This window comes from Chlorocebus sabaeus, chromosome 8 (genome assembly GCF_047675955.1).
Source record: "Chlorocebus sabaeus isolate Y175 chromosome 8, mChlSab1.0.hap1, whole genome shotgun sequence".
Taxonomy (NCBI): Eukaryota; Metazoa; Chordata; class Mammalia; order Primates; family Cercopithecidae; genus Chlorocebus; species Chlorocebus sabaeus.
In genome coordinates, this window is record NC_132911.1 from 138973615 (window position 1) to 138998978 (window position 25364).

Sequence of the window (25364 nt, forward strand, 5' to 3'; positions counted from 1 at the left end):
AATGTGCCAGACCCCATGCTTGGCACCCGACATGTGTTATCTCATTCAATTTTGGAGTGAGCTGGGGGCAAGTCCTGCTACCATGCTTCACATTATAGATGAGGAGATTGAGGGTTCGGGCTGTTAAATATTTGCCCAAGGCCACTGCCATGAGCTGAATCATCCATGGGAAATTCCCAATTTGAGGTGAGAATTGCCCCTCTAGATTCTTGTGTTGAAGCCCTATTACTTCATATGTTGATGGTTTCTGGAGGTGAGTTCTTTGGGAGATTAATAGGCTTAGATGAAGTGGTAAGGGTGGGGCCCTCTTGATTGGAGGAGGGCCTTTATGAGAAGAGACACTAGACGGCTTGCTTCCCCTCTTTCTACTTTGTGAGGCCATAGTAAGAAGGCAGCCATCTGTCTGCATGCCAGAAAGAGAGCCCTCACCGGGGAAGTGAATTGGCTGGCAGCTTGATCTTGACCCTCAGGACTGTGAGAAATACATCTCTGTGGTGTCAGTCACACAGTCTAGGTGTTTTGTTGTGGCAGCCTGAGCTGACTAATACATTTTTACAGCTATTAGGTTGGTGCAAAAGTAGTTGCCGTCTTTGCCATTCAAAGCAATGGCAAAAACCGTGATTATTTTTTCACTAACTTAATAGAAAGTAGCCGAGATAGGATTCAGTCTCTTCAGGCCCAGTACAAGAGCCCGTGTCTCCCTCTTTGTCTCACTGGAAAATAAGAGCATGGGCTCAATTTGTGGGCCTCGCACAGGTACTCATGCACGCTCATGAGCAATTCTGAACATTGCCCGAAGCTCTGCAGCAGGTGTGTGTACACAGCATGGTCTCACAGGTGAGCAAAAGCCACAGCCAGCTCACTATGCAATTTGTCAGGTAAGATGCTCTCAGTTAACAGTAACAGAACAGCCAAAAAACATGACTTAAACAATAGTGTTTTATTTGCTTTCATTTTTTTTTTTTCCAACAATAAGCTGCCCAGAAGCAGGTGGTCCCAGTACTGACTCAGCCACTATTGACTGAGCAGCTTGACAATGTCATCAAGGACTCAAGTATTCTCCTGTCTCGGAGCTGTCTTTCCTGGGGTATAAATCATATCGCCATGCATGGTCCCAAGATAGCAGCGACAAAAGCAAAAGGGAGGCACAAGTGCTTTGGCTTTTCTTGTGTGTGTGTTTTTAAAATATATTTTTATCATGGAGTGAAGAGGAATATTTTCTAGAAGTCTCCTCCAAACACAGGAAACTTCTCTTTATGTCTCATTGGCTCGAACAGATTCACATAGGCAAGCTATAGAGTAAGGGCCCAGTATTTTCATTCCCATCATTGGAAGAAGGGGGGTCTGCTAGGGACAAAGAAGAGGGAGGAGAATTGTTGTTGGCAACCAACTGCGTCTGCCACAGAAGCTCAATTTAATAGACTGTTTTATTGCTGTTTTCTGCTTTCCACTTATTGTCTGTTGATTTATACACATCTGTGATTAATTTAGGAAGTGAAAAATTACTTACTACTCTTTAAGAAACAAAATTTGTTTGACAGAAACACTCTCAAAGCTGAGAGTCAATCATTTATTTGAAATGCAAAAAAACCATTTACTAAGAACTTACTTTATACCACGCTAGGTACTGTAGACAGAAAGATGAAAATAATTTTTCATATAGATAATAATAATAATAATGGGTTCCTTTGTGGTAGAAGAATTACAACAACCTCTTACTTTATTAGTGCTCTTCACCTCTAGGGATGACAGATCAGTACTTATTCTAAACCATTGCATTCTCCCCATTCTGCCTCAGACAAGACATGAGCTGGAAAGACTAAAATGTGGGGCAATGCATACATGCAGGATTTATCTCCAGGGAATTTATGAGCCAAAGCAGACAAACACCGTGAGGTTGTAATTCTAGGAAACATCACATTTGCTGGTTTATTTCACAGCAAGTCCCAAATTTCATAGGTCATAGCATCCTGGGTTTCCCATGGGAGGATCTACATAATTTTAAGACTTCTCCTTGTCTTCTCAGAGTTTACACTCCGTGCAGGAAGTGGAGTCCCACACCTGTGATCCCCTGACAACAGTCCAGGTCCTAGGTATCACGAGCGATTCAAGCAGAAGGAGTGGTTCCTAGAGGAGCAAGCTGGCCTTGCAAGGCCTGGGAAGGGTGTGGGCAGAGCAGGGGGTCAGGCCCTTTCACCTGAGAGCTGGCTGCAAACAAGGCTTGGAGAGGAGAATGAACAACAGCAACAACAGTAACAGTAAAAACTGCTCTGTAAGAGCACTCAGTATGAGTTCCACACTAAATTATTTAACCCTTACTTCAACCTTATAAGGCAACTAAGGTACAGAAAGATTTAGAAGCTTACTAGAAAGCAAGAGAAATGGGTTTTAAACCATCATTTACCTGCCTCCAGAACTTTAACCAACACATTGGGATAACACGAGTACACCTGTTGGCCCAGAATGGACTGTTCACATACATGTAGTGGAAGTTATGCCAGGAAAAGAATTTGGGCCAGATTGTCATTTATTTGACGGATGGCCATGAACTTCTTGAGAGTAGACATTGTGTTTCATTCAATGTTTATTCCTAATGCCTGGTATATAACAGGTGACTGATAGGTGTTTATGAATGAATAAATGGACGGAAAGATGTATACGATTCAGATCAATGGAAAGTCGAATTATGGAGTTTGGACTTCAACTTTTGGTTAATGGGGAGTCAGGAAAGTTTCTTGAGCAAGAGACAGGAGAATAGCACTGTTTCAGGATTGAGTTGGCAGTAATGTGTAAAATTTTCATTCCCATGTCCTATAAGGCACAGCTGATTTGATTGCATTCCACGTGGGGAGTCCTGGGTCATCCCAGCCAGCCCTGCCTAGGTTGATGATCTGGGCCTGCAGGTCCAAAGAGGTAAGAGGAATCTGGAATAAGCAATAGGGAAATTTGGGAGGCAAAGAGTGTAGCCAAACTCATCCTCCTCTGGTATCTTTCCTGCCTGCCATACACGAGTCCACCCAGACCCCCCTGATGGCATTTACTTGGGGACGCTCTCCTGGTCCCAACTCCCATTTGCCACCTGAGTCTCCCATTTGCCACCACTCTCATGCGTTTCCTGCCTGCCACGCATGGGTCAATCCATACCCCTCTAATGGTATTGCCTTGGGGACTCTCTCTTGGTCCCAACTCCCATTTGCCATCTGGGTCTAGTGGCTTCACTGTAAATTCCCTTCAGATCTAGCTCTTGCCCCCCCTGCCTGTTCCCTAGGCTTAGCCCTTTAAAATCCTCCCTATTCCTCACACAATCTTAGCCTCTTCTTCTGAAAGGTTGTCTTTGTTTTGTTCGAAGCATTCCCACAGTTGTGAAATGTGTGCCTTCTCCTTTGCCTGGCCTGGCTGTCAGAAACAATGATAGGACTCTTAATGTCTTGGTGCTTTAAAATGGATATGGATGTTTTATTTGCTTGCTTTTTTATATTACCTTTGAAGTCTTGAAAGACGGGTGCCCTCTTCTCACATTTTATTCAGATTGCCATTAGTAATAAAATACAACTTAATTTATCTTTGAATGTAATCTATTTTATTCTAATTTTTGCTTTCTTAAGAGTTTACAGACATTTCTATCACTGGCTTCATAATAAAGACCCAAATTAGGATGCACTTGTAGAACGGAAACACACACACACACACACACACACACACACACACACACACACACACACACACATTGGCTTTAATTTATCATTTAGTCCTGATTCTGCAGTTGAGGGCAAAGGAGCATGACTTTTGAGAGTGCCAAGGTGTATGTAATTTTTGAAGGCAATGTACAAATTAAAAATAAGTTGCCAGCCTTCATGAGTTTTCACATGTTCAGACACTTTTGATTGTGGGCAGTCAGGTGTATTCGGTGTTTCAGTGAGGCATGGAAGATGGATGGAAGAGAAAACATGGGGTTGTTAGCAAGGCCAGTGTTTGAGGAGCTAAGAAAATTCTCATTTTCTTAAATTGGTAAAGTTATTGGCAACATTTTGCTTCCAGAAAAGGAAGATGAGGAAGCTGACATTTCTTGAGCAGGTACTGTGACAAACTAATTTGCCTGCAAATTCAAAGTTCCAGGGAATCTGTCCATTCATTCTTTTCCTCTCAGAGCCTCCACACATGTGAAGGCCTCCTTTACAGGGAGCTGGAAGTTATCACTCTGTAACATCAGCCCCCTGGCCAGTACTAGAATAGGGTTGCAGGGGCAAAGACAAGCCAGTGTCCTAGAAAGAGGCAGACATCAAAAGCAACTAAGTCAGGTTGGTCCTCATGATCACCCCACCTTCTACCCCACCCACCATCCAGATGTACCTGGCCTTGCCTGAGAGATTTCAGTGGGCCAGGGTCCGAGCAGGGGCAGCTGCTCAGAATCTGATTAAAGACTGGGCTTTGTTCGGCTAATCGAGGTACAGGGTATGTGAATGGTTGAGATATGGAGTAGAGGTGAGAGTTTCAGACAATAGGGGAAGGAGAGAGAGAGAGGACAGCTGCTTTAGGAAAGGGAAATTTGAGGAAAAAAATGCTTAAGGAAGAAATTCAGACATTTGGACATTGATGTATGTGATTTATTGTTATTCTTTGTAACATTAAATAGCCTTCAGGAAGAATATTTTTGAAGAACTCTACCTCTCTCTTCCAGGTTTTAGGAGTTGACGTATGATGTGGCAGAAAGGGGGTAGTTTGGAGGATGTGTATGTGTGTGCTTGTGAGTGTGTTGGTTTGTGTTTTGATGCTTATGTATTGAGAACAGACTTAAGTATACACTGGGGCAACCCAAGAGGTTTTAGCTAATCCAGGTTACAGCATTTTACAGAGCTCAGAGTCCTTTAAAATGGCACAGGATGAAGGTGGTCAATGGAAAGCCATAACTTCCTCATCCTACTGTACCCAATTCTGAGGACTCTGTTCCTAAACACCTTCTTGGATGGGAATCCCAGGGCAACAGGGAAAGTTCCTGACAGGAGGGTATGAGGGTGCTGATAACAAGGCGACCGTAAAGATCCTGACAAATATCTGTCACATGCCTTTAAAAAATGGGGGACAGGACACTCACTAAATAGAGAAAATGCAAGGGATGTTTCTCACATTCTAAGTGAATGATAAGGGATATTGTACAACTGATAACCATTTACCATTTCTTATTCCTAAGTAATTTTTGTGCCCTGGAGCTTGAAAGAGATGCTTGACAAGGTTTTATAAAATGCAGGTTGAAAAAGCACAGCTTGCAGAGTGATTAAAATGCATCTTTATTGTGTTCTCCTGCCATCTCTTTAATATGTATTCAACCTTCTCCTGCCCCTGGATGAAAATAAGGCAAGTCCATGACTTGTCTGGTGACTCAGGTAACTGGCAGTTCTACAGTCATTTTAAGTCTCCACCACTGCCTTGATTCAGTAATTGAGTGCTCAAATATATTAGCCCAATATCTCAACCAGATTTGATAGTGAGTCTTCCTCCTTTCCCCACATCAGATATCTTTAGGCTAAAAGCCCATGGAGGGAATGGTGGAGATTTGGGGATTCGCTTCTCTGTTTCTCAATTTTTGCTTCCATAGTCCCCTGAACCCAAGCTTCTCAGCACCTTCTGACTCCTTGAGGATTGGAGGGGAGGGAGAAGAAGTAAGAGAACAGGACAAGTCCCTTGCAGATACCACCATCATCAGCGACCCTAGCACCCGAGGACCTGGTGGAGGCCAGGGCATTCTCGAGCACTTCATGAATCCTACCATGGGACTCCCCTGACATTCCCCCAACCCAGATGGAAGCAGCTTGACTTGAGTGGATGCTTCACCTCCTTATCAGATTCTAGGAATCCAGGTTTTTCATGACGGATCCTACCCTTACTTGGGGCAGCCCTATTAATTGGAATGTCCCCATCCTGGCTTTTTCTCAACCCGTCTCTGTCTCATACTGACTCACTGAAAACATTCCCATGTTCTTTGCTCCAAAACACAGTGGATCCCCAAGCAGCAGGTGCCCTGGGTTTTACCCCCAAAATGGCACATCAGCCCTCCTCCACCCACTGCATTTCCTGGTTAGGAGTTAGATCTCAATTGCAGGGAACACATTCCAAAGCTATTGGGGTGACCCCATGGAAGACTCACTACACTTGAGGTGACACCCATAAATATAATTGCATCTCTGAGGAAATCTCAGTAATTTTCCTTCTTTCATTCACTTAACACTCTTTAAAACCACAACGAGGCCTGGGTACGATGGCTCACAGCTGTAATCCCAGCATTTTGGGAGGCCAAGGTGGGCAGATCACTTGAGGTCAGGAGTTTGAGACCAGCCTGGCCAACATGGTGAAATCCTGTCTCTACTAAATATACAAAAATTAGCTAGGTGTGGTGGTGCTTGCCTGTAATCCCGGCTACTTGGGATGCTGAGGCAGGAGAATTGTTTGAACCCGGGAGACGAAGGTTGCAGTGAGTCCAGGTTGCACCACTGCACTCTAGCCTGGGTGACAGAGTGAGACTGCTTCAAAAAAAAAAAAGAAAAAGGAAAAGAAAAGAAAAAAAAAAACAATGAGGAAGAGGAAGAGGAGCCTACTGCTTGGAGAGGTCCTCTGACATTTCCTTCGTAAATTCCACATGTGGAGACCTGGATTTGAACCTCTCATCTGTTACCTCCTGGTGCTTATCATGAGGCTTACCATGAGCCTTCAGTTTCAACATTCTGTTACAAATTTGATTCAAGATTATTTATGTGCCAAGAGAAACTTTAATTTTTTCTCCCTTTGGTTTCCCATCCAAATGTTCTGTGCCTTTGTGATTTTATGACTCAGACTCTAAGACACACTAAGTCACAAGATGGAATGACTCACACCTGGTCTGTACTCTCTCTAAAGCTCTAAAAACAGGATGGCTATATTGAACTAAGTCTGAGAATTCTAGAATTCTAGGTAAAAAAGCTTTAGAATGGAGAGTGGTTTTTTTATACTAAGAATTAAAGGAAGAGACCTCTGCATTATTCTGGGAATATGGTAGCTATAACCAGGTAAAAGTACCTAAAAAGTGAAGGTAAGATAGGGTAACATCTATTTGGGCACCTACTATATCCTAAAGTGAATTACTGTGTGCTTCGTATACTTAATTGTCATTTAATTATTAAGATTATCATTTAATCTTTAAAACAAACATGCTTGTCCCCTAGCTAGCCTTCATTAAACACCCCCATCCCCAACCTTATTGCTGAGGATATTTTAAAGAATTAAGGTTAAGCTGTAAATGTTTGCTTTACTTTCTGTGCTTCCTCTTCATCAACCTTCTCCTGATGACCCAGATTTGGGCACCAGAAGAATGGAAGAGCTGTTGGGGTAATGTGGATGTAAGCAATCTAGGAGGAGTCCCCTTTCAAATCACAGCATTAGCTCAGCCTGGATCATGGCAGAGATCATTGATTATGTCCCTCTTACCTTTTCCAAATAAAGCATATTTTAAGTTAGTCAAGTGGACAATCTGGAAGTTAAGTTTCTTTTAACATATTTAATTCTGGCAGCTCTATTGAGTGCCTGCAGTGCTGGCCGGGAGCTGAGTGTCAGGAGGGATTATGGATAGGAGTCTTGTATCTGTAGTCCTGACCTCCAGGCATTCATCTGAAGGAGAGCAAACAATGTTCACATGGGTCCCTGAGATCCAGGTATGACAAGGGCCCTTGTGAGGGTAGGTGCCTAGAGCAACATGGGCCCAGAGGAGGAAGCTGCTGGGGAGAGGTTGGAAGAGAGATTCACCAAGGGGAGCTTGCAGTTGGAGAAGAGGTGGGGATTCAGAATCCAGGATTGTACATTAGGGTTTGTGTATGAGGGTTCTGGGCTCACTTTCCAATTATTCCTGAACTAGCCAAAGGCACAAAAGGGAAAGCCAGAGAGTTGCCACCAGGGAAACACATCCCATTGTGTCTCAGGGACTTGGGCATTAATTATTATGGCACAATGGAAAGGATATGGAGTGTTTAAATACCTTGATCTTAGCTTTTACTCTGATGCCAGTCTGTCTTGTGACCTCACACAAATACATTTTTTACTCTAAACCTCCATTGTCCCTTGAGCTCTCAGCAACCTGCAAGGCAGGCAAGTCAGGATTTATCCTCCTCATCTTGTGCAGAAAACAAAACTCAGTGTCAGGGAATTGAGGAAGGAATGCTCTGATCTGAGCTTTACAGTTGCCCTGCAAGGTGAGCTATCATCATCAGCCTCATTTCACAGATAAAGCAACATACTAGAAAGACTGAATTATTTTCCCCAAACTTGTGCAGCTGGCTTGGGGGAAAGCAGGTGTTTCCAGCCATGCTGGCCTGCCTCCAGACAGTGTGTTCTTCCACTTCTGCTCACACATTTGGAGCACAAAACCTGGGGTATGATTTTCAGAAAACGTGAAACATCACCTGTTCTAAAATGAAGACTTTTCATGCTTTAAAAAAATCTGTAAGGCATTCTGCCTTCTGTAGCTAATCGCCAGCTCTAAGGCCATGTCAAGAGTGGAGTATCATGGAAAAGACCATCGAACTTTGTGTCCCCATGCCTTTGAGAAACCATTTTTTCCCTTTCTAAAGCAAATTAAATATGCCATCAGTGAAGCCTAATTTAATAGCCCTTTGAAAATGAAGCTCTGGCCCTCATTAAAGTGAAAGCCACTTATTACCTTGTCTGTCATCATCTGGGGAAGTGTCCTGTGACCTACCATATCCTGATTCACCCCAAAGCCTACAATCAAAGCCATCTTGTGCTATTATTCTTCCAAACTCTTTCTTCTTCAAATACTATTGCATTTATAAAATCTTGAGTAAAATGACTTTGATCTAGTATCCCAATATAGAAAAACATCATTAATTTAGGTGTCATTAATTCATACAATGTGGAAATCTGGGCTTTAAAGTGAACTGCATTTGCTTTTCTACTTTGTAGTTTTCTAAAAGTCTAATGCTTGCAGTTACATGAACTTGTTTCTTTTCTATCAAGTTCTGCTGGCACTTATTCTCAACTTTCCTTCAGATTGGCCCCTCTTATCTCCCTCTTTATTGTTTCCTCAATAGTTCTGGCCACAATTGTGGTTCAGTTGCCCCAGGCTCTAATTTTTCCAGGCCTGAATCAAATCTACATAGAACAGTTGGGTGATTTGCAGAAAGACCACATTTGCTCCTCACGCATCTCTGGGAACCTCCACTCTCTGGTGTCTACAGGTTGAAGTCTAATCCATCCCCTTTTCCAGGTTTTCAAGCCCCTTTATATTTTATACATGCTCCTCTTCTCTATACCGCTTCCTCTTCACTATTATCCTTACTCGAATTCCACTCAAAACATATTCACCATCATACTTTCCCAAGATGACTTACTTTTTCTCATCCTGCATATCTGCTCATGTTGTTCCTTTTGACTAAAATTTTTCTTCTCTCCCACCTCTGGGAGACTGCTATTCATGTTCTGGCTGGCCTCTGTTCATATTCAGGGCAAACTCAGAACTGAACCGTAAAATCCTCTAGGAAGATTTGCCTGACCTCTTTGTCCTGAAGAGGAATGGTTCCTTTGTGTTCTCATGGTGTCTCATACTTCCCTGTTGTTGACCAATCACTCTGAACTATTGCTGCCTATTAATTTGTCTATATCCCTTATGAGACCATGAGCCTACAAGATTGGAATCACCCAGGTATCCTCAGAAAAATATCTGATGCATGCAGATTCTCAGTCAACATTATATGAATAAACAAACAAACAATTGAAGATAAGCATGTTGATGATGCATGCAAGGAAACCGCAGTTTAGTTTTAGTAATTTTAGTGATTTAACCCAACCAATTTATATTTTTCTTTCACACCATACTTGATCCATCTCGGTGTCTCCAATTGCACCAGAATAGTGCCTTGGGCACACTAGGTGCTCAATGTGTTTGGATGAATAATAGTGTGGGCCATGCTGGCTCTGGCTATGACCAGGTGGTTTTCTAGGGAATGGAACCCAGTGTGGCCAGGTAGCTGGCAGAGGTAGAGCTCAGTAGTCCCAGTGATCTAAAAGCGAGTCCCACCACGTCCGTTTTTGTCCTCTCCTCTGTAGTCACCTCGAGAAGGATTGGGAGGAAGTAAAAACAGCTGGGTGATCCCATTAACAACCAGTAACCTGGGAATGCTGCTGAATTCGTTTGAAACTGAACTAGCAGTGACTCCCTATGGGTCCATTAACCTGCAGCCGAAATTAGATTATGTAGAAATAACATTAAATAAAGAGCCACAGTGCTCAGTTAATTGAGGGGCAAACTTGTAAATTATAAGATCATTCTCTTTGAAAGGCAGACTATTCCATCCATCAAGACCCTTGGGAGCACTCACAAGTGTCCAGTTTGGGGTTCATTTTAGAGAAAACACATTTTCTGTAGAGGCACTTTAGAAATCTATTTGTTGTAGAAACAGTTTGAAATGAACAAAAAGCATGACAAGCTTTGGAGTGAAACCGAGGTGAGGTAGATTTAAATCTTAGCTCTATTACACACTAGCTCTGAGACCTTAGGGAAGAGACTTAATTTCCCTGAGCCCCAACAGCCTTGCCTCTTAACTGGGGGCGATGGTGGTAATAATATGTATCTCCCAGTCTTGTGATGGAGGCAGGCACATCTAAATATCATTGCAATACAAGGAGAGAACACATTGAGGGATGGTGTTATGGAAGCAACAAGGAGAACCTCACCTGGCTGAGAGAGCGAAGAATGGTGCCTCAAAGAGATGCCAGCTGAGCTGTATCCTAGAGCATGAGCAGGTGCAACTGGATTAAGGGTGGGCCACTAGTACTTGCCTTGGAGACCATCTAGGTTTTGATCACTAAGAATACAAGGAGATGGAGGTCAATTTACTAATCAGAACTCCTTGAGGGTGGAGAGTTTACCCCATGTGACTGAAGAAAGAGCGTTAATAATGTTCTCACACTGAGGGACAAGTGTGAATAACTATGGCTGGTTTCCAGACTGCCTTGACTTAGTTTTGCACACATTTGAGTCCAGAAGAGACTCACTAGGTCTCGGCATAGTGGAACCAGGGTCTCCTGGTTATTGAATGCCCCTCAGAGATCTGTCTCTCTAAACAAACACTGTACACATTTGTAAAGAATAACACTTCGAAAAAGAGCAGTAGCAGTCCTCTGGCCAGGTGTGGTGACTCACTCCTGTAAACCCAGTACTTTGGGAGGCCGAGGCGGGTGGATCACCTGAGGTCAGGAGTTCGAGACCAGCCTGGCCAACATGGTGAAACACTGTCTCTAATAAAAATACAAAACTTAGCCAGGTGTGGTGACAGGTGCCTGTAATTCCAGCTACTTGGGAGGCTGAGGCTCGATAATTGCTTGAACCCAGGAGGCGAGCCAAGATCATGCCATTGTACTCCAGCCTGGGTGACAAGATCAAAACTCCATCTCAAAAAAAAAAAAAAAAAAAAAAAAAAAGAGGAAATAAGCCAAACTATTGGTCTGGAGGAAAGTTGCCCAACTCCATGAGAAACAAAAGTTGCGGCTCTCTGGGCTTCGGCCTCTGGAACTGCGATCATGTCCATCGCCACTTCAGGACAGCAACTGGCTCAAGACAGCTGCCTGTCCTTACTGGTGGTCACTTCTACAGCCAAGTGCTCCCAGTCTCTTCAATCATAGGACTTGATTTGGAAACCCATCACCTCCCTGCCTGCCCTGCTCTGGCTGTCAGGTTATCAGGGCTCCTCTCTCCTCTCTGGCATAGCCCAGAACTGAGTACAGCAGACCAACAGGTGAGACTGGTCCAGAAGAGCATGGGGTATCTCGTGTTTCCAGTGGGATGCTGTGCCCTCTTCCTGGTGTCTAACTTTGTAGTTCCCCCAGGACTTCACTCACACTCTGAGTACATAGAGGACCAGAAGGGGAAGTGGCATGTTTTACTGGAAAAGACAGGCTGTGGCTCAGAAAATCCATTTAACCTTGGGTAAGGCACTTGACTGTTCTCAGCCTCAGCCTTATAACTTTTACTTACCTGTAAAATAAGAGTTGTTGTGGGAATTAAATGACAAAAAGCATGAAAAAGCTCGACCTTACCTAATGCATTGGATCAGCTCAAGAAATGGTAGGCTTCTTTCCCTCTTCTCCTTCCTTTCCTGCCTCCCTTCCTCCCACTCCTTCCTTCCTTGCTGTCTTCCTCCAGCCATGTCTCCCTCCCTCCCTCCCTTCCTTCTCTCCCCCAAGCCTCCATATTTATTTCCTTCCTACTAAAATTTTCTTCCACCTTCCCTCTCATCCAGGCCTCAATGAGGTCTGAGGACAGCTCTCAGTGGTCCCTCTCTTGGGCTTGAAATGGAACAGATCTTCTTATTCCATCTCTTTTGGATAGCGCCAGTTCCTGCTGGGGACAGAACATTGTCTTCTTTTCTCCCTGCCTCAGGCAGATGGCAGGGAGTATTGTGTGTTCCCACAAAGGAGCATGCTGTCCCCGCTCCCGAGTCTCTCAGCGAGCCCTGTCATGGAAGGCATCCAGGAGAAAGAATATGGAACTCCGCACCTGCTTTCTCAGCACACAGGAGCATCCACGACCCTCCGAATCACACCGTTGAGAGGTGCCACAGGAAGGGCCCCATGTTTGAATGGTCTGTGCACTAGGGACCGAAACCCTGACCCTGAGGACAAGCCTGTGGTGGGTGAGAAGTCCTGGATGTTGCACGCTGTGTTTCAGCTGACAGGGGTGGCAGGACTGATTGTCATTATCCCTACTTTACAGACGAAAACTGAAGCTCACACGGGCTTAGCAATTTTCCCCAAATTACACAGTAGTTAGGAGGTAGATACAGGTTGCATGCCTGGTCTTGGGAATCCAAGTTCAGTGCTCTTTCATTATGATGTTTTGCTTCTGTATATTAAAAAAAATACATGAATTTTCAAATGAATGTAGGTAAATAACCCAAGAATTTGATTATATTTTTCCTCTGGTTCTGGCTTTGGCTTAGCTTCTACCTGAGAATCAACCTCTACCTACAACAACTGTTTCTTCTTTTCTGACATTCTACATTCTTTTTTTTTTTTTTGAGACTGGGTCTCACCATATCACCCAGGCTGGAGTGCAATGGCTCACTGCAACCTCTGCCTGCTAGGCTCAAGTGATCCTCCCACCTCAGTCTCCCAAGTAACTGGGACTACAGGCATGCACCACCATGTCTGGCTAATTTTTTCTTTTTGGGTAGAGATGGGGTTTCACTATGTTTCCCAGGCTGGTCTTAAACTCCTAGGATGAAGCAGTCCTCCTGCCTCAGCCTCCCAAAATGCTGAGATTATAGGCACAAGCCATCATACCTGGTCACATTCTACATCTTTGCTGGGGGCTGCACTATGGACCCATTATTTATGCAAAGTCTGGCAGTCATCCTGAACTCTTGCTACTCCTAACCCGCACCCCACTACCCAACCAACGCTCTCCTTGACACATACAATCAATGCCAGGACCTGTACCTTTGACTTAACAAATACCTCTTGCATCTGCCCCTCCTCCCTGTACCAACTGCGCCCCCATCCACTGCTCTGCCCCAGGCTCTTCCTCAGCCAGTAAAGTGCAATGACCTCGAACTGTTTACCTTTTTGAGGTGTTTTCCATAAATCTATGCTCCATGCATTGGTGGGAAGACCTTTCAACACCACAATGGATATGTTCAATGGCCACTCAGTTCCTCAAGGAAGCAACTGTTTATGAGAAAAATGTTTCTGAGCCAGGCGTGGTGCCACAATCTTTGCACGCAATAACTCTAAGTCACAAAGTAACTCTACAAAGGAAGCTTTGTTATCCCAGTTTCACAGCTGGAAAGTAGCAGAGTTAGACCTCCAACACAGATCTGTCTGACTGCACAACAGTGCTCTCTTCATACCCCACACAGCCTCCCAGATAAAATCTTGTCTCCTTAGTAACAGTTGCAGCCCCAGTCTTCTGCCTCCAGACACCCCTCATGCCCTGCTCTCCAGACACATTCCCCCTTCCTGAAGTTTACTCATCTCCCCACATGGTTTTGTGTTCCATGGCTCCATTTGTGTTCTTCCCTCTGCCTGGGATGCCTTTCTCTGTCCAACTGTCCCCCCAAGCACCACTCAGCCGCAAGGCTAAGGTTAGAACCCAAGATTATGTCACTCCAATCTCTTCTCCTTTCCACCGTGGAGCCCTGCCTCCCACATGGACAATTTTCACTTCATTCTAGGTTACGATGCTGTAATTGGCATGGACCAGGATGGAGAAATGCCGCCTGGGAATGCTTCAGTTGGTAGTTAATATAAAGGGATAGGTCTCTGTTGGCTTCTTGTGGAAAATTATTTCAAGAGTTGATTTTTAAATGTAGAGGAAACAGGACTTTATTCCCTGGTCAGACTAATTACTGCACTCCTGAGTCATACTGATGAGATGGCTTCAGAAAAACAACAGTTCTCTCACTGAGCCACAGGTCAAGGGGTTCTGGGTGTTTTCACAGAAGGTTATTGCTTTCAAGCGGGTTATTGATGGGCTAGTGTGTGCGGTTTCTTGAGGAATAAAACTATCACAATTAATCTGTTTAGAACTTCTATGTGGGGAGGGGTGTTATTTCTCAGCGGTGAATGACTCAATGTAAAACAGAATATTTGTGGTACATGTGCTCCGTGCTGTCAGGCTCATCAATACCAAGTTTGAAGACAAAAAATAAAAGAAAATAAACAGGAAAAAAGAATGCTTTTTAAAAAAGTTATTAAGGATGAAAGTGCTGGCTGCTGACCTAGGCCTCTGTGAATTCAGAACCCAAGATGATCCCAGCTGTGTGATGGGGCAGGACCCTGAGTGTGGGAGCTGGGCTCTGTCCCTCACTCATGGGTAGATTATGAGATCCATATGGAGTCAGGGGACTTGAAGCTGGGTAGGGTCTGCAGCTGAGCTACTGGGGACTTTCTGGTGTCTGTTAGAAACTTTCTGGTCCCAGCCTCCCTGGGACCCACATTCATTTTCTGTAAAATGAAGGAATTGAGCCAATTCACTGTCTTCCTAATAATCACTGTTTTCTTATAATCACACACCACGGTTCTCTTAAAGCTTTTCTTTCCAGTTAATTTAAATCAACCCTGTTTTAAGACTTTGTCATTTATGAAGGAATAATATCCATAAAATCATGGCTTTGATTTGGTAATTACATGTTTTCTAATTCACACTGTGTCAGTCAGAGGGTCCTTGGTTGAAAACAATTGAAAATCTTCTGGCCATCTTAAGCAGAGGGAGATCTTATTGGAGAGATTCTCAGGGCTCAGGTAACTTTAGGAGGCTAGAAGATTAGGCTTGAAGACAGTAGGGATTGAAGTTGTCCTGGCTGACCAGACAGCAAAATCACTGTAGTGGTCCCGTAGCATGAGCACTCTGGTCTTTGCAAAGCACCACTGCCACACCAGTGTCACTGCAATGAATGTGGCTGTCAGACACCCATGTCACCATGTCATCTATCTGCTCAGAATTCAAAATCATGGGGACAGTGTCTGGTTGGCCAACCTCAAGTCACTCTTGCACCCTGCCTATCTTGTGACAGGTGTGAGGAGGATGAAAATCTGGTCCATTTGACTTCCATAGATGGCCAACGATCCTCAGGAGGACACAAAATGGGAGATTCTCCAATAGGGAGAACAAGGTGATAATGGGAGACAGATTGAATGATGGCTAGTAAAAAAGTGAAAATAAAGAAAAAACTCCCCAAAACAAAAAATAGGTATTTATTGCACTCATTAAAATAAACACACAATTATGAAAATAAAAAGTTTATTTGTGTACCATAACATCATAAACTTATGTATCAACCCCACATACCACTGTGTAGGAAGCACTGACCCATTGATCTCAAAGGATCCTACAGCTTTGGCCTTTATTGTACACTAGTGAATACTTCCATTTTGGAAAGTATAGACTCATTTGTATCTTTCTGTAAAACACTGACTTTGGCTCTTTTTGTTTGATTTGCATGGTAGCTATTCTTTACCTGATGCTTCAGAACCTGTATAGAGTCATTCTTTTACTGTTTTAGGTTGACCATCCACTTCCACTTTATTTTTGATGTGTTCAGAATATCGTGTGCCCACACATCTTTGCATTTTACTAGGATAAGTAGCAAGCAGTTGAAAAAAAGAAGAACCTGAACCTTTCAAATGACCTTGATATCCTGTCATCTTTGGATCACAGTGTAGCTTTCTAGAATTCTCCAGGCCAAGTGAGGGAGTGTAAGTTCCCAATGTTCAAGATATAATCTTACACAAGAGTTCTAGAGACAACATGCTCTGCATAGGGCATCAGAAACATCCAACTAAGTCAAAGTTCATTCCACTCTTCCTAAATATGTATTTGGCACTTCCTATTAAACTACCCTAAACCTCATCAAATAAATGTTAGTTTTGGAAGAAATATTAGCAATAATCCTGTTCATTTGTATTGATAATGCAAGTGAGACTTCCAAGAGAAGGGTACACTGGACCTAGAATATTTTGGAATCCCTTCTGAAACCCATTATGGAAGTTCTAGTTCAAATAACAAATTACCTTCTTCTTCTCTAACAGATCCCATTTCTCCTTCCAGGGAATACCATTCCACAGTTACCTGATACTTTATGCAGAAACATGAAATAAGATTCTTTCTGTAGATAGAATTCTGGCTCCACAGAAATTAAAGGCATCTAAATGCATAGTTCCTTATCCATAAATGATAAGTAATCCCCATGCTTGTATATAAGCATAGCATAAACACATACACATGGTGAAGGGAGAAAATAAATGGCTCCAAATATTTGGATGTTTTGTTACAGAAGTTCATATTAAAGGTGAAAATCCAAAGTATGGTTGGGAAGAGAAAGATTAGCAGCTGATCTGTTAACTATCCTTTTTAAGCTGGATAATTTCAAGGAGAGATGATGAAGAAGAATGAGAAGGGGAGTAGGAAGAAGGAGGAGGAAGAAGAAAAAGAAGAAGAAAAAAGTAAAGAAAGAAAGAAGAAAGAAAAAGAGAGACAGAAAGAAAGAAAGAAGAAAGAAAAAGAGAGACAGAAAGAAAGAAAAGAGAGAAGACAGAAAAAGAGAGGAAGAGAAAGAAGGAAAGAAAGAAAAAGAAAGAAGAAAGAAAGACAGAGGAAGAGGAAGCAAAGGAGGAGGAGGAGTAAGAAGAGAAAGAAGAGAAGCAGGAGGAAGAGGAGAAGGAGAAATTAGGGGAAAAAAAGGAGTTATCCTGGTCAAATATGGAAATATTCTATTCAAATTTCTGATGGTTTTTACTGATAGAATGATAATAAGAAGAGTCCTTATTAATAGAATTCTTTCAGCAGGATATACTTAATCAATTGGTGTGGTAAACAAACCTGAAATTTATAGATTTCTGGGGCATGGCCTGCTAGAAAGTGTCAGTTTGGGGTATTTAATTATCAGAGTATAAAATGGATTTATTTCAGGCTTAAAAGTTCCCCTTGGGTCAGTGATGAACAATATGCATCACTTGGAAGCCCCATGTGTTGTACATCAGGGCACATTCTGTTGTGATGCAAAAGGGCCCAAGATGCAGCACTGGTGGTCCAAGACTTCTCGTGCTTGATCTGCATGTTGCATAAAAGCAGAATAGCTTTTTTGTACTATTAGTAAAGTTTGATACTGAATAAGATTTCTAATTCTTATGAGTCTGATTTGATAATTCAACGCTTTGTGCAATCCTTTTTTTTTTTTTTTTGGAGACAGAATTTCACTCTTGTTGCCCAGGCTGGAGTGCAATGGTGTGATCTCGGCTCACTGTGACCTCTGCCTCCCAGGTTCAAGCAATTCTCCTACCTCAGCCTCCTGAGTAGCTGGGATTACAGGTGCTCGCTACCACGCCCAGTTAATTCTGTATTTTTAGTACAGGTGGGGTTTTAACATCTTGGTCAGGCTGGTCTCGAACTCCTGACCTCAGGTGATCTGCCCACCTTGGCCTCCCAAAGTGCTGGGATTTCAGGTGTTAGCCACCGTGCCCAACCTCTTTGTGCAATATTAATAGCAAATGTGGTAGAAGGCAAACATGGTCACAGACTCTTGCCCTTCCTTGATTTCTTTGTCCCTTTCCCCCCACCATATCTCCTCTTCTACCTCTGGGGTCAGCCACATGGCTTGCCTGGGATGTTAGCCATTGTGACACAAGAGAGAACTGAAAAGCACTGCGCAATAGCGATTATTTTCTCTTGCTGCTGTTGGAACCCTGTAACATGTTAACGAAGCTTGACTAGCTGGTTGGAGGATGAGAGACCATATGGACAAGAGACAAGTACCTTAACTGAGGCCCCTCTAGACCACCAGCCGTGACAGCTGGTGGAGTCCCAAGAAAAAGGGACTCACTGGTCAATGTGCTAGAAGCCAATACTATGACACCAGATTCTGAGAAAAGAAAAGCTTTTTATTGCAAGTTGACTAACAAGGAGATAGGAATCCAGTTCTGATTGGTCTTCTTGTGCTGGCTTAAAGTCTGTAATTTGACAAGGAAAGGTTTAGGAGGTGGATTCTGAGATTAGTAGGTGATTGGTGGAAGGAAAGAGGAGGTATGGAAAGTCTTTGGGCATGAGCAGATTCTCATGGGTTTTGTGCAGATTCGGGGGGAATTAGTATGAAACGTGGTGGAATTTCAGGCTGGGATGTCAGCAAGCTTGTTCTGCACAGACTTCAGCTGGCTATATTGGTTCTAACTGATTTCAGCTAATTTTGTTATCTTACAGGAGGAGGGAGTTTCAGCATTTCGGCAAGTTGTTTCTTTTTCTTTCTTTCTTTCTTTTCTTTTTTTTTTTTGTTTTTGTTTAATCTGCCATCCTCTAAACTCAAGAATTTTTGTTACTTACTGGCTTCTTTAACTCTTTGGGCCATGGTTTAAATGGGACATGACAGATGTATGAGTGAGTCAGCCCAGTCCAACTGCTGCCCTACAGAATCATGAGCTAAATAAATGGTTGCTTTAAGCTATTACATTTTGGGAGTGTTTTGTTACAAAGAAAAAGCCAACCGATATAGTATATTTAAAATCCACTGTGGCCAGATTCTATCCTTCTTCTCACAACCCTCCCACTCCTCCTGCTTGTTCCTCCTCTTTCTATTTGGGGTCAGGGCTCACAAACTGGTGTCTAAGGGTCGGCCACTGTGTCCCATCAAAAAATAATGTTTGAGCCAAGATTCACTGCAAAGACCATACTTGTTGATTATGCTCAGTGTACATCTGATTTTTCAGGGCTCCTGCCATACTAACTGCTGAATATTTTCAGCATCAGCTCTGGTCCTGTGAACAAGTTTTGTTTTATTCACAAAGTATAAATCAGAAGATTTTCCATGGAAATCTGGATTTATGGCTTCTCTAAAAAAGGGAATAGGGAAGGTCTGGGAATGTTGTACTAAGATTGGGCAGGAATGACCTGGAGCTGAGAATAGACTACTCATCATCCAGACAGCACTCACGCTGCCAGTTCATCACTGTCCCATCATCCCTGGGTGTAGTATGCTTGTCTTGTTTCACCTATGCACGTTACCTGCCTGACCTTAGAGGAAGTTGGTTGTGTGCATGACACATTGGCTAGCATTGCTTTGAGGGTGTAACCATGTACTATCATGTTTTTACACATTTTGGTCTCATTGCGTGAAATGTGCATCTCCTTCTTGGACACTTTACTGAACCTCTGCAAATTCTTCAAAATTTAACTTAAATGCCTCCTGTTTTATGACATCTGCTATATTTCTCTCAATAAGGCTGGTTCACCTTCCTCTGTGTTCCATATGACTTTGCACATAATCTCTCCTAGAGCATTAACATTTTATCCATCAGCATTGTTTAAAAACTGCTTGAACAACTATCATGTGATCTCCTTGAACACAGGACTACCCTCTTCCCCTACTTACCCCTTGGGTAGGGCATATGGCAGGGCCCCTAATACCTGTGACGGATTAAGGAATCAATAAACTAGACATTCTGGCTGAACTTCAGAGAGTAAATTTAATGCCATTTGCATTTTGTGTAAAACCAAATTTATGATTCTCTATGATACATTCTCTGAAGACTTCTTTATAATCAACAATGTTCTGCTTTGATTTTAAAGAGCTTCTTTTTGGCTTCAGGACAAGCAATGTAAATAAAAATTGTTTAAAGTATAAGAAATTCTGAGTCAAGTATCTTTAAAGAGGTGTGTTTAAAGGAACCAAGAGGCTGTTGGCACCAGAATGATCCTTAATGCTCCTCAGCTTCCTAATAAAAGAGAATCCGCATTGACCAGTTGGATTACCCAGTTTCTGTCGGGACAGGCTAAACTACACTTTGGTAGCAATCCCCAAGTGGCTTGACAGCAAACACACTGCTTCGCTTATGCTATAGGAACACCATGGTGGGCAGAGTGATCTATTTATCCTGGTCACTCAGGGAACTGTGCCAATGGAGGCTCCATCTCGACTTGTGCTTCCATGATCACTTGGGCAGAGCAAAGAGAAACTGTGGCCCATACACTGGCCTTTAAAAGTGTCACATGGAAGGGACACATTCCATTTTTGCTCCTATTTAGTTGGTTAAAGCAGAGCATATTGCCAGGTCTAACTTCAACAGGGCAAGGAACAGCAATTCTTCCACAGGCCAGGAAAGAGAAAGTTGGAATATTTGTGAACAAAAAAGTGTGTACCAAAATTCATGATTTTACAAAGGACCTTCAGTTTTCAAAATGTATCATTATTATCTACCTGCCAATGACTCCCACAGATGGATTTAAAGTAGAATTTGACCTCCATCAGCTGGGTTCAGAGGCTTCTCCACAGTTGTTTCAGAATGCAAGACTCCTTTGTTTCAAACTGCTACGAGTAAACAGAAGATGAGAAGAGACCAGACCCCACCTCCAGATTATACCCACTCTTGCAGACGCATCAGCAGGCCATGGCAGTATGGGGTGGAAAAGGTGGTGTTTGGGTGGATGTTGGGTCTGTGGAGGCACAGAAGAGGGACACCAAACTGGACTGGGGGCAGATGTGCTGCATGAGTGGAATCAAGGAGGAAGCGGGGCTTGGGCAAGGTCTTGAAGGGCACATTGCTGTTTGCACATTGGACAGGGGTAGAGAAGATACGAGGTCCCAGAGGAGAGGGATATAGATGAGGTCCTTAGGGTCATGACTGGTCAACAGGATGCCTGCCCTAGAAGGAAATTATTTACACACATGACCTTGAGCAAGTGCCTTCCTCTTTCTGATCTGTCTCCTGCTCTACAAAACAGAGGTTATAATCAAAATCCCATTTTTAAAAATAGAACTTGACAACCTGATTCTAAAATTTGCCAAGAGTATAAATTAGTAGAAATAGCTAAGAGTATTTCAAATAAGAAATACAATAAGATCAACTTGTCTTATCACCAGTAAAATCATTATATTCTAGAGATATAGGAATTAATTTTGCTCAAAACCTGGCATTACCTAAAGACTGACCAAATCAATTAAAAGAACAAAAAAGAGAGTCCAGAATTCAATCTGTGGTTTTGAGAATTTGTGATAAGAGTTTCACTTCAAATCAATTAGAAAAGAAGTAACAGTTTAAGAAATAGTTTTGACAATTTAATAACCATTGAAAAAGTTATCTTTTAAATTCACATTATATATAAGAATAACACACAGATTTATTAAATGTTTTGAAAACAAAATTTAGAAAGCATTATAATAAGTACAAAAAATAGTTTTCTTACCTTAAGTTGGAAACATTGTCCTATAGAAGGTTTAAAATTCTTGATACCATAAACAAAAGACTTGCATATTTGATTATAAAATTTTTAATATCCTTTTTGTGGAAGAAAACATAACAAATTAAAAGAAAAGTGACAGAGTAATAAAAATATAGAAATATATATATTAAATGATCAACAATCAGAATATACAAAAACTACTAGTGATCAATTATTAAAAATATTCATGGAAAAAATAGGCATAGAATATAAGAGGACAATTAATATGACTTATGTAAAAAGCTAATAAACATGAAAAAATTCTCAATCCCAATCGAGGGCAAATACGTGGAAATAAAAAGATACAAGTTGTATTAAATTGGTAAAAAATAAATAAAATTCTAGCTATTTAAATCCAGTGGTGCCTACATTGCTTGAAAATGGATATTCTCATTAAGTGACAAGAAATTCAAACTGGTAGAAACATGGGCTATGAAGCCACACCACCTGGGATTGCATCCTGCACTGTGTGACTTTAGGCAAGTTACTGAACCTCTCTTTGCTCTATTTTTTCTCATCAGTAACAGTGCCTATATTATAGAGCTATTGTGAAATTAAATATGATAATCCATGGGAAATGCTGAGAATAGCACCTGGCCCATTGTGAGTGCTCAGTGATAATTAGCTTTTCTTTTCCTACTGTCAGTGAGAGTATCAAAATTAGAAATGCATATGCAACTTTATTTATAGGAATCTGTCCTATAGAAATAACCACGCATAAGCATAAATTTAGATCTATAATAGTAACCATTTCAATATTTGTAATGGTAAAATGTTGAAAACAACATAGATATGAATTAAAAGGAAAGGAGTCACATAAATTTTGCCTACCTCCTTTTTATAGTAAGTTGCATTTATTTTATGTAACAGTTTACAAAGAATGAGACAGACTCCTATTTATTAAGATAGAAGAACCACTAAATATATATTCTTACATAAAAAACAAAATAGACTGGGCATGGTGGCTCATACTTATAATTACAGCACTTTGGGAGGCCGAGGTCTGAGGATTGCTCAAGTCCAGGAGTTCGAGACCAACCTGGGCAACATAGTGAGACTCTCTCTGTACAAAATAAGTAAATAAATAAGTAAATAATTACTTGGGAATGGTAGCAAATGCCTGTTGTCCCACCTACTTGGGAGGCTGAGATGAGAGGACCACTTGATTCCAGGAGGATGAGGCTGCAGTGAGCCCTGATTGAATCACTGCACTACAGCCTGGGCAACAAAGTAAGATCCTGCCTCAAACAGTAAAATAAAATAATTGCATAAATCAGAGATAAATTTGAATAATACAATCTTTGGAAATCATTTCAAATATATTTGTGAATACATTGAATTTTTTAAAGAAAGAGTCACATCAGACTCTTAATACTAGCTACTTTTGGGGAAGAGGATGTATTGGATGATGGTGAAGGCAGATTTGAATTTTACCTTCACTAGTATGTGTTTTTTAAATTTTTTTTTTTAATTTCAATAGGTTTTGGGGAAAAAGTGGTGTTTGGTTACATGAATAAGTTCTTTAGTGGTGATTTCTGAGATTTTGGTGCACCCATCACCTGAGCAGTGTACATTGTACCCAATGTGTAGTCTTTTCTCCTTTGCCACTCCCCACCCTTTCCCCCGAGTCCCCAAAGTCCAATGTATCATTCTTATGCCTTGGTGTCTCATAGCTTAACTCCCACATATGAGTGAGAACATTTGATGTTTGATTTTCCATTCCTGACTTATTTAGAATAAGAGTCCCCAATTCCATCCAGGTTGCTGTGAATGCTATTGTTTGATTGCTTTTTATGGCTGAGTATAGCTATACACACACACACACACACACACACACACACACACAATGTGATGCATATATATCACTCATTGATTAATGGGCATTTGGGCTGGTTCCATATTTTTGCAATTGCAAACTGTGCTGTTATAAACTTATGTGTGCCAGTATCTTTTTTGTATAATGACTTCTTTTCCTTTGGGTAGATGATACCTAGTAGTGGTATTGCTGGCTCAAATGGTAGATCTACTTTCAGTTCTTTAAGGAATCTCCACACTGTTTTCCATAGCGGTTGTATTAGTTTTCATTCCCATAAGCAGTGTAAAAGTGTTCTCTTTTCACCACATCCATGCCAACATCTATTATTTTTTGATTTTTTTTGATGACGGCCATTCTTGCAGGAGTGAGGTGGTATTGCATTGTGGATTTGATTTCTATTTCCCTGATAATTAGTGATGTTGAGCATTTTTCCATATGCTGTTGGCCATTTGATTATCTTCTTTTGAGAATTGTCTGTTTATGTTCTTCACCACTTTTTGATTTTTTTTCTTGATGATTTGTTTGAGTTCTTTATAGATTCTGAATATTAGTCCTTTGTTGGATGTATAGATTGTGAAGATTTTCTCCCACTGTGTGGATTGTCTGTTAACTCTGCTGATTATTTCTTTACTGTGCAGAAGCTTTTCAGTTTAATTAAATGGTTTACATTTGTTTTTGTTGCATTTGCTTTTGGGTTCTTGGTCATGAAGTCTTTACCTAAGCCAAAGTCTAGAAGGGTTTTTCAGATGATATCTTCTATAATCTTTATGTTTTCAGGTCTTAGATCTAAGTCTTTGATCCATCTTGAGTTGATTTTTGTACAAGGTGAGAGATGAGGATTCAATTTCATTCTTCTACATGTGGCTTGCCAATTATCCCAGCACCATTTGTTAAACAGGGTATCCTTTCCCCACTTTATGTTTTGTTTTCTTTGTTGAAAATCAATTGACTGTAAGTATTTGGCCTTTTTCCTGGGTTCTGTTTCATTGGTCTATGTACCTATTTTTATACTAGTACCATGCTCTTTCGATAACTATGGCCTTATGGTATGGTTTGAAGTCAGGTCATGTGGTGCCTCCAGATATACTCTTTTTGCTTAGTCTTCCTTTGGCTATGCGGGATCTTTTTTCATTCCATATGAATTTTAGGATTGTTTTTTCTAGTTCCATGAAGAATGATGGTGGTATTTTGATGGGAATTGCATTGGATATGTAGATTGCTTTTGGCAGTATGGTCATTTTCACAATATTGATTCTACCTATCCATGAGCCTGGGATGTGTTTCCATTTGTTTGTGTCGTCTATGATTTCTTTCAGCAGTGTTTTGTAGTTTTCCTTATAGAGGTCTATTAGGTTAGGTTTGGCTAGGTTTATTCTCAAGTATTTTCTTTCTTTTTTTGTTGTTGTTGAAGCTATTGTGAAAGGGGTTGAGTTCTTGATTTGATTCTTAGCTTCGTTGCTGCTGGTGTATAACAGAACTACTGATCTGTGTATATTAATTTTGTATCCTGAAACATTGCTGAATTCATTTACCAGTTTTTGGAGGCTTTTGGATGAGTCTTTAGGGGTTTCTAGGTACATGATCATATCATTAGCAAACAGTGACAGTTTCACTTCCTCTTTACTTATTTGGTTGTTCTTTATTTCTCTCTTTTCTCTGATTGCTTTGACTAGGACTTCCTGTACTTTGTTGAATAGAAGTGTTGAAAGTGGGTATCCTTGTTTTGTTTCAGTTTTCACAGGGAGTTTTTTCAACTTTTCCCCATTTGGTATAATGTTGACTGTGTGTTTGTCGTAGATGGCTTTC